Source organism: Bos grunniens, chromosome 20 (assembly GCF_055505025.1).
Source record: "Bos grunniens cultivar Pamir isolate PY7600 chromosome 20, Bosgru_T2T1.0, whole genome shotgun sequence".
In the NCBI taxonomy this organism is placed as follows: domain Eukaryota; kingdom Metazoa; phylum Chordata; class Mammalia; order Artiodactyla; family Bovidae; genus Bos; species Bos grunniens.
The window spans coordinates 63,622,702-63,632,887 of NC_141184.1; positions in this window are offsets into that span (position 1 = coordinate 63,622,702).

The following is a 10,186-nucleotide window of genomic DNA, read 5'->3' on the forward strand; positions in this document are numbered from 1 at the left end:
ATTTTTATGCCTTCTGTCACCACCAAGTCTGGCCATCAAGGACACCCAGCTCTCCTTTTCTCTGAAACTCAGTGACAAAACACAGAAAACAATATAAAAATTTTTCTTATCCCCTTAACCCAGCTGAGATGGACCAACTTTTTTTTTTTTTTTAAGAAATTTAAAAAACCCCAGGGGATGGGAGGCAGGAACCCTGAATCTGTGCAAAGTCAGGGAAGCTCTTTGGGAAGCCCGAAGGCCCTTACCCTAATAGTCCTGTAGGGCTGGCGTAACCCTCCCCCAGCCATCCCTGTGGCTATGTGACTGGCCCATTATTTCCTGCCTGGGGAAGCTGTGCCCCCATGAACACACAGCCCCATCCCAGATTATGGGCCCTCAGCCTCCACCCGGGGGTCTGATAGAGACTTGCCCCCTTGCAAGCCTGCAGCCTGATGTTGATTTAACCACACAATAACCACACACATAGTTACACCCATCCCAGAAAGGAAAGCACATTAGGAGCAAAGGGTGGTCTCGCTCAGCCTACCATTATCTTATCCCGGACTTTATCCTTCCTCCTTTCTTCTTCTTCATAGTACAAAAGTAATAACCTACTTATGAGAAGGGCACAAAGTAAATAAAACAAAACAAAATACATTCCTCTCATCTCTCTTCCTAATTCTTACTTCCTGGGAGTAAACAAAACTAACAGTTTGGAGTGTCTCCTCTGAGATCACAGGCACTTTCCGTGACCCAAATGAAATACTCCAGGGCCAAGTGTCTGTTGTTGATGCTGTTTTCAGCTCTTGTTTTGAAACCAACTTTATTGAGATAAATTTACGTACAATAAAATGCTCCCATTTTAAGTGTACATTTCCATGAGTTTTGATAAATACATACACCCTCATAACCGTCACCACGGTCATGATACAGAACATTTCCATCACCCAGAAACTTCCTCTGTGCTCCTTTGCTGGCAGTTTCCCACCTCAGCCCCAGGCAACCACTGCTCTGTCCTCTGTCATTACAGATTCGTTTTGCTTTTTCTGGAATTTCATATAAATTGAATCATGCCGCATGTACTCTTCCGTATCTTTTTTTCTCCTCGGTATAACATTTTTGAGATCCCTTCCCCTCCCTGTGCACAGTACTTTGCTCTTTTCTATTATTGAGTAGAATTCTACCATATGGATGTACCATGATTTGCTCATCCACTCATCTGGACATTTGAGTTGTTTTTCCAGTTTGGGGCTTGTTATAAATAACTCTGAAAGCTGTTATGTTATTTTGAATCATGAAGAGAAGGAGGGAGAGAGGGCAAGTCCAAATTTATCTCAGGTCTATATATGTCAGAACTTAGTAACTGACATATTCCCAAGGCAAATATCTCTATGTGAGCAGAAAGCACAGGTAAGGTCATTTTAGTCTTGATTGCAGTGATGATCACTGCTCACATGAAACGCTAAAATGACATTTTCCACTGGCGGACTCCATTTTGGAAGTGCTCTCTGGCAGCAACTTGACACTGTTTGGTAATCCTATCAATGCCGGGTTCTTATGATGGCCTTCCTCAAATCCTGAAAGATGTAGGGACATTTATACACCAAGGCTAAAGTATCGCTGTTTCACAGAACCAGTACAATTGAATCCCTTTTCTAAGAGAACTGGCTGTCCCAATACTTTGTGTTATGTTCTGAGGTTATACTGTGGTTACCTGCACCATGCTTTTGTCTGTCACAGGCAACTCAAGCTTTTCATCATTAGTTTTTGTAAAGACAATTGCAAACACCTCCTTTCTTGATTTTGTGTGTGTAATTCTTTAGTAAGAGCCCTAAGGACTCTCTCATAGAAAGGAACACTCACTCAATAGCAGTTCTCATGGGCCCTCTGCTGCTCCCACAGCAACAGTGTACCGGAGGGGGCTTTCCTCCCCTCATGGCCCCATCACTTGAAAAAAAGCTAACACACACAAAAAATTCCATCAACAAAGTGTGTTTGCTGATGGTGGCTTTAATCATAGTACAGTTCAGTTCAGTCGCTCAGTCGTGTCCGAATCTGCGACCCCATGAATCGCAGCATGCCAGGCCTCCCTGTCTATCACCAACTCACGGAGTTCACTCAGACTCACGTCCATCGAGTCAGTGATGCCATCCAGCCATCTCATCCTCTGTCATCCCCTTCTCCTCCTGCCCCCAATCCCTCCCAGCATCAGAGTCTTTTCCAATGAGTCAACTCTTCACATGAGGTGGCCAAAGTACTGGAGTTTCAGCTTTAGCATCATTCCTTCCAAAGAAATCCCAGGACTGATCTCCTTCAGAATGGACTAGTTGGATCTCCTTGCAGTCCAAGGGACTCTCAAGAGTCTTCTCCAACACCACAGTTCAAAAGCATCAATGCTTCGGCGTTCAGCCTTCTTCACAGTCCAACTCTCACATCCATACATGACCACAGGAAAAACCATAGCCTTGACTAGACAAACCTTTGTTGGCAAAGTAATGTCTCTGTTTTTGAATATGCTATCTAGGTTGGTCATAACTTTCCTTCCAAGGAATAAGTGTCTTTTAATTTCATGGCTGCAGTCATCATCTGCAGTGATTTTGGAGCCCCAAAAAATAAAGTCTGACATTGTTTCCACCGTTTCCATCTATTTCCCATGAAGTGATGGGACTGGATGCCATGATCTTCGTTTTCTGACTGTTGAGCTTTAAGCCAACTTTTTCACTCTCCTCTTTCACTTTCATCAAGAGGCTTTTTAGTTCCTCTTCACTTTCTGCCATAAGGCTGGTGTCATCTGCATATCCGAGGTGATTGGTATTTCTCCCGGCAACCTTGATTCCAGCTTGTGTTTCTTCCAGCCCAGCGTTTCTCATGATGTACTCTGCATAGAAGTTAAATAAGCAGGGTGACAATATACAGCCTTGACGTACTCCTTTTCCTATTTGGAACCAGTCTGTTGTTCCATGTCCAATTCTAACTGTTGCTTCCTGACCTGCATACAAATTTCTCAAGAGGCAGGTCAGGTGGTCTGGTATTCCCACCTCTTTCAGAATTTTCCACAGTTTATTGTGATCCACACAGTCAAAGGCTTTGGTATAGTCAATTAAGCAGAAATAGATGTTTTTCTGGAACTCTCTTGCTTTTTTGATGATCCAGCGGATGTTGGCAATTTGATCTCTGGTTCCTCTGCCTTTTCTAAAACCAGCTTGAACATCAGGAAGTTCACGGTTCACATATTGCTGAAGCCTGGCTTGGAGAATTTTGAGCATTACTTTACTAGCGTGTGAGATGAGTGCAATTGTGCAGTAGTTTGAGCATTCTTTGGCATTGCCTTTCTTTGGGATTGGAATGAAAACTGACCTTTTCCAGTCCTGTGGCCACTGCTGAGTTTTCCAAATTTGCTGGCATATTGAGTGCAGCACTTTCACAGAATCATCTTTCAGGATTTGGAATAGCTCAACTGGAATTCCATCACCTCCACTAGCTTTGTTCATAGTGATGCTTTCTAAGGCCCACTTGACTTCACATTCTAGGATGTCTGGCTCTAGGTGAGTGATCACACCATCGTGATTATCTGGGTCGTGAAGATCTTTTTTGTACAGTTCTTCTGTGTATTCTTGCCATCTTTTTTAAATATCTTCTGCTTCTGTTAGGTCCATACCATTTCTGTAATCATAGTAAGGGAGATTTATTTCTTATTACTCTCAACATTGGCCTTGACTGGCCAGAAGTAAGAGGAACTATTCACTCCATAAGAGGACAACAGATTATAATGTATTGAAACTCAAAACTGGGTCATTTGTAGAGACATAGATGGACCCAATGACTTCCCCGGTGGCTCAGATGGTAAAGAATCTGCCTGCAATGAGGGAGACCCAGGGTCGATCCCTGAGTTGGGAAGATCCCCTGGAGAAGGAAATAGCAACCACTCCAAGTATTCTTGCCTGGTATATCCCATGGACAGAGAAGCCTGGTGGGCTACAGTCCATGGGGTCACAGAGTCAGACACAACTGAGTGTTTAACAGATGGCCCTAGAGACCGTCATAAAGAGTGAAGTAAGTCAGAAAGAAACAAATATCATATATTAATGCATATATGTAGAATCTAGAAAAATGGTATAGATGATCTTATTTGCAAAACAGAAATAGAGATACAGACTGGACATCAAGGGGGAAAAGGGGACTGGGATGAACTGGGAGATTGGGATTAACATATACACACTATTGATAGTAAGTATAAAATAGATAACTAATCAGAACCTACTATATAACTCAAAGAACTCTACTCAATGTTCTGTGGTAATCTAAATGGGAAGGAAATCCCAAAAAAGGGGGACATATGTACACGTAAAGCTAATAGTCCATCCTAAAGGAGATCAGTCCTGAGTGTTCATTGGAAGGACTGATGTTGAAGCTGGAACTCCAATACTTTGACCGCCTGAGGTGAAGAGTTGACTCATTTGTAAAGATCCTGATGCTGGGAAAGATTGAAGGCAGGAGAAGAAGGGAACGACAGAGGATGAGATGATTGGGTGGTATCACCGACTCAATGGACATGAGTTTGCATAAACTCCGGGAGTTGGTGATGGACAGGGAGGCCTGGCGTGCTGTAATCCATGGGGTCGCAAAGAGTCAGACATGACTGAGTGACTGAATGAACTGGCTGATTCACTATGCTATACAGTAGAAGTTAACAGCATTGTAACGCAACCATACTCCAATGTGTGCTGCGTGCATGCTCAGTCATGTCCGACTCTTTGTGACCCCATGGACTGTAGCCCGCCAGGCTGCTCTTTCCATGGAATTTTCCAGGCAAGAATACTGGAGGAAATGGGTTGCCATTTCCTCCTTCAGGGGATCTTTCTGACCCAAGGATCGAAGTCACATCTCTTGCATCTCCTGCGTTGGCAGGCGGATTCTTTACCATTGAGCCACCTGGGAAGTCCCATACAACAGTAAAAATTAATTTAAAAACTTTTTCTCATCTCCCTCCTTATTATAAGTAAAAGAGAGAAAAAGGAAGCAAAAAGTTGTGCAAAGACCAGGATGTAGCAATTCTCAAGATAATGACAAGGGACACAGAGCCTAAGGAACCGGTTCCCTGAGTGGTTTTTATGCAAGTTGTCTGATCAAAGCCACATTGGTCATAACATATAATAGAGGCACCCAGAGGATGTTCTATTCACCCTGCAGCCAAAGAATCTCTACCCTCTGACCCTTTTCTCTGTTTAGCTAGACCTGGCCTCCTTGGATGAGCCCTGTACCACCCAGGCTGGCCCAAAGGACATGAAGGAAATGCCTGAGTGACTTTCTGAGAATAGGTCCCCAATCTCACCACCTCCTCCACATTCTGTAAGGAGAGGCAAGGCTGGGTCTCCTACAGACATGAGGGATTCTACTAATAAGTTCCACCCATGAAACATTGATATGTGTGCCTACTCTTACAGACCATTTACTTCCTGATTTGGATCAAATTTTAAGGACTTTAATAAGAACTATTCCCACAGACCCTTCAAAGACAAGTCTGCTGTAATACATTCATTCATTAAAAAGAACCCATTAAAAAGAACCATGAAAAAAAATGGAAAGTAGATAGCACCAAAATGTGGTTTGACTTACTTTGCTGATTTCATGAGGTAATTTGGATGATGGAAGACATGCCACCCATAAAGCAAAGTCATCCAGTGAAGTGGTGGAATAAACCTACACATTCAAGCCATGACGTCCATGCTTCTAGCCAGGAATGCAATTTTCCCCTCTTTCGAATTATTCATTTCCTTTTTAATAGGTCACGTCTCATTTACCTTGATTTAGCATCAGACCAAGTACAGTTATGTATTCGGTGAGGGGGAGGGAGGGGAAGGAAAAAGAACAAGAGGGAACTTTATGTGAAATATGGTGACCCTGTCCTTAAAACACAGTCCAGGCAGGTCAGGAATTGTACTATATCTTTGATTCCTTTAATACTGCGGGAAGAGTACAGGGCTTCCTTATGTTTATGTACTTGAAAGAATAATGAGAAGTATGCTTGAAAATACTGTTTGATGAATAATGCTTTTGCATGTGTCACTGTGAGGAAGTATCATAATGTACATTTCACCACAAGGCCAAGGAGGATATTTAAAAAGAAAACTCCAGTGTAATGTGAAAAATAGACTGACCCTTACATCTGTCTCCAGGATGAATAAATCACTAAACAAATATTTTAATGGTCTTAAAATACAATCAAAAAGAGCAATTCCCTAAGGTAGTTAGCTTGAGCCCTCATTAGAAGGTTTATTTTATTTGAGTGTATAGATTGTTATATATTTAAAATTGCAATTATGATAAATCTATAGGAAAAACATCACATGACCACATCATGTTAAATGGGCATTCTACATGATAAGGAATGAAAATAAAGCACTGAGGTGAAAAACAGGCTGTAATAACCAACCTTGACAAAGGAAATACCATGGTCTGAGGTTCTGATTCCAACAGGAACTTTAGGTGACTTAAAAAAAAATCCACCTAGAACCCTGACTTCTTTCCACAATATTACCCTTTATGCCACAGTTCCTATTGTACTTAAAAACCTATCAGCTAACCACAGCATGCAATAAGTACTTGTTGAATAAATAAATATTGAACCTGATGTAGTTCTCAATATTATGCTAACTTTTTATAACTTTTTTCCTTACCACTAGCCTGGTAGTTCAAATCATTTCATGCAAAGTTAGGAAATTTCTTGACCTTCAGAACTGATGAACTTTCTTAGACTTTGGTTTCTCTGTTGATAAAAAATTAACATTCTTTTCCATAGAATGACATAGTAGAGTGCTCTGAACATTGTGAGGTTCTTTTAAAAATTCTTATTTTTTAACCAAAAAAAGTGATGCAAACTTGCTTTACCAGGTTGAACAATAACCGAAGGGCAGAATTTATGCAAAATGTGGTAGTCTTCTTACCTAAAGTCAGTCTCAGTCCTCAGAGGTAATTAGCATTAACAGTGCCAGGTGGAGACTTCCCTGAGGGTCCAGTGGCTAAGACTCCTCGCTCCCAGTGCCTGGGTTCAATCCCTGGTCAGGGAACTAATGCCACATGTCACAGCTAAAGGTCCCACATGCCACAAATATTTATTGACAATGAAATAAATAAGTAAATATATATATATATATATATATATACACACACACACACATTTTTTTTTTTTAAACCAGTGCCAGGTGTAATCTTTCAGTCATTTTTTTCTGGGCTCTTCTAAGTATGTGGTTGTTTTTTTTTTTAATTTTAAGCTCCCCTGGCAAGAGATATTGGAGAAGGCAATGGCACCCCACTCTGGTACTCTTGCCTGGAAAATCCCATGGACAGAGGAGCCTGGTGGGCTACAGTCCATGGGGTCGCTAAGAGTCAGACACGACTGAGCGACTTCACTTTCACTTCTCACTTTCATGCATTGGAGAAGGAAATGGCAACCCACTCCAGTGTTCTTGCCTGGAGAATCCCAGAGATGGGGGAGCCTGGTGGGCTGCTGTCTATGGGGTCCCACAGAGTCGGACACGACTGAAGTGACTTAGCAGCAGCAGCAGCAAAAGATATAATACTATAATACTGTCTTTCAGGTTTTTTTTTCTTAGTGGGATTTAAGTTTCCATGATAGAATAAAATCTAGGCTAGCCTTCAAAGGAAAGGATCTCTTTCACTCATTAATCCATCCAACGAACACTTACTGAGCCTTCACTGAGTTGGGTCTGGGAAATGCATCAGGGAAGGGCTACTTAGCATGTCACTGAGAATGCTAGTCACCAGCCTCTAGAACCTTTGGGAAATCATCTGTTGCAAAACTTCCTTGGGGTAATATACACTGAATTCTAAAATTTAAACCAAATATATTCACTAATAGGGCTTTATTACACACATTTTTGTATCATTTTATGGAAACGAAAAGGCATTTTTATCTTTGAGTTTAGACTAGAATATATTTTGTCTTCCTGTTGTTCCCTTTGAGGATCATTGACGTGTAATACACTGTAGCTGCAGTTCCTTAATGTCTAGTGAGGGGTTAGGAATCCCCCTCCTACAACCAAGTTATGCCTAAGTCAGACCACCAACCACAAGAAAAAACAATCCTCGGCAGGAAGCAAGCCTGTTCTCACACACTGTAGAGAAACTTCTGCCTGGCTCAAATAGTATTCTGGAATGGGAATATTCAAGCATAATGTTTTAGAGATGGCTTCTGAATTTCCTTGTTTCTTGTGATTCCATACATGAGGGGGAAAACACACCTGTGCATGTGCGCACACACACACACACACTTAGAGCCTTGATTGTCTACAGTCTACACACCCGGAACTCTGGAGTCAGCGTTAGCTAATTACTGCCGAGGCCCCAGTAGCTTCCTCTGGGGAGTAAATGCGAACCCTGTCATAAGGAGGATATCCAGGAGGCCATTTCTTGCTGTTCTCTCCCTCCTGCACACTGCCGGGATATGAGAAGAAACCGAGCCTCGGTCCCTCCCCGGAGGCTGCCAGCCCAGCCAGCCTGTCCTCCAGACTCTCTCGTGAGCACCCAGCTGCCCTGCACAGTGGTCTGATAGAGGCTCGGCTCTGGCTGGCGTGCTGGCCTTGTCAGGGAGGCATTTATAGCTGCCTGCTGACCTTGCTTGGCCCACTGAAGACTGTGTGGGCATTTATGCGGTCCCAAGTGGGAATGCTTCTGCCCAATTCTCCATCTTAGGCAAGAACTTTTTGAGTCCTGGCAGCTGAAATGAACTGCCTGGAAGACAAAGAGGCATTTGCTGGGGCCTGAAAATGAACATCTCCAAGGTGAACCATGGCCATTTCTTAGCACTGGTGGGGCTTGGCTGAGGGTGAGCGAGCAGGCTATAAGCAGAGGGAGGGGACTCCGTGTTGGGGAGAGGTGATGCAGCCTGGGCCCCGTGGCTCCCTGCACGTCCTTGCTGAGTTTGCCATACTGCACAGTTGACAGCCTCTGAGCCATTTCTGTGGCTATAGCCAGTCACGTGGACAATTACATAAGTCAAGGTGACCATAGCATGGCCACAGTAGTGTCCACTCACTCCCAGAAGAGGAGGAATGGCTGGTTTACTCTTGATGGACCAGAAGCTAAGCTCCTGGGCCCTGGATTTCTTCTATCTCTAACTATAAGCAAAGGGTCTTTTAATTACAGATTTTATGCAGACAAAGCATATTGGCTGATATCAGCCTTATGATGACAACAGAACTGTATTCGGTTAAGCAAACTGTGCAAAACATAGAGAAGTTTTCCCACTACCTGCTGCTAATTCTCTCCTCTCCTCAAAAAAGGAACCCAGCTAGGGTGGTAAGTCAACTTTCAAGAAGGCCTCCACTAATCCTTACCTCCTGGCCTCCACGCTCTTTATCTTCCCCTTCCACACTGTAATAGTGTGAGTCTCTATGACCTACAGAACATGCCGGAAGGGACAGTGCATCACTTACAGTTAGGTTCTAAAAGGGGCAGTGGCTTCCGTGTTAATCTCTCTCTCTGATCATCCGTCCGGGGGGAGGCTGTCCTCCCATTGTGAGGACACTCTGTGAAGATGCCCCTGTGTGAGGACTGAGGCCTCCAGCCCACAGCCATGCGAATGAGCCACCTTGAGGGCAGCTCCTCCAGCCTGTCAGTGCCTCGACTGAAACTTCAGGAGAAACCTCAAAGCACCAGCTAAACCGCCCTCAAGTTTCTGATCCACAGAAACTGAGATAATAACCATTTGTTATTTTAAGCCATTCAGTTCTGAGGGCAATCTGTCACACACAAACATAAACCCACATAACCAGGAATGGAAACCACCCCGACTTACTCCTCCTCTTGATATCCTGGCTCAATTAACCTTCTTTTTGGACCTCACCGCTCTTGCCTTCAGAGGGTCTGCATTGAGATGGGAGCATCTTTGCACCAAGAATCTCACAATCATCCTTAGCTTCAGTCTGTGGACTTGCACAGTGTCTACTCTAAGAAGAGGTAAAATGAAAATTACTAAGAAAGATTTTTTTAAAAAAATAACTATTTTAATTGGTAACCAAAGCAGGTAAATGAATGCAAATACTATACTCTACATTTTTACTTGTCAAAATAGCAAGGTTTAAAAAAAATACTTATACTTAACTACCGCACAATTGCACTCATCTCACATGCTAGTAAAGTAATGCTCAAAATTCTCTAAGCGAGGCTTCAGCAATACGTGAACCGT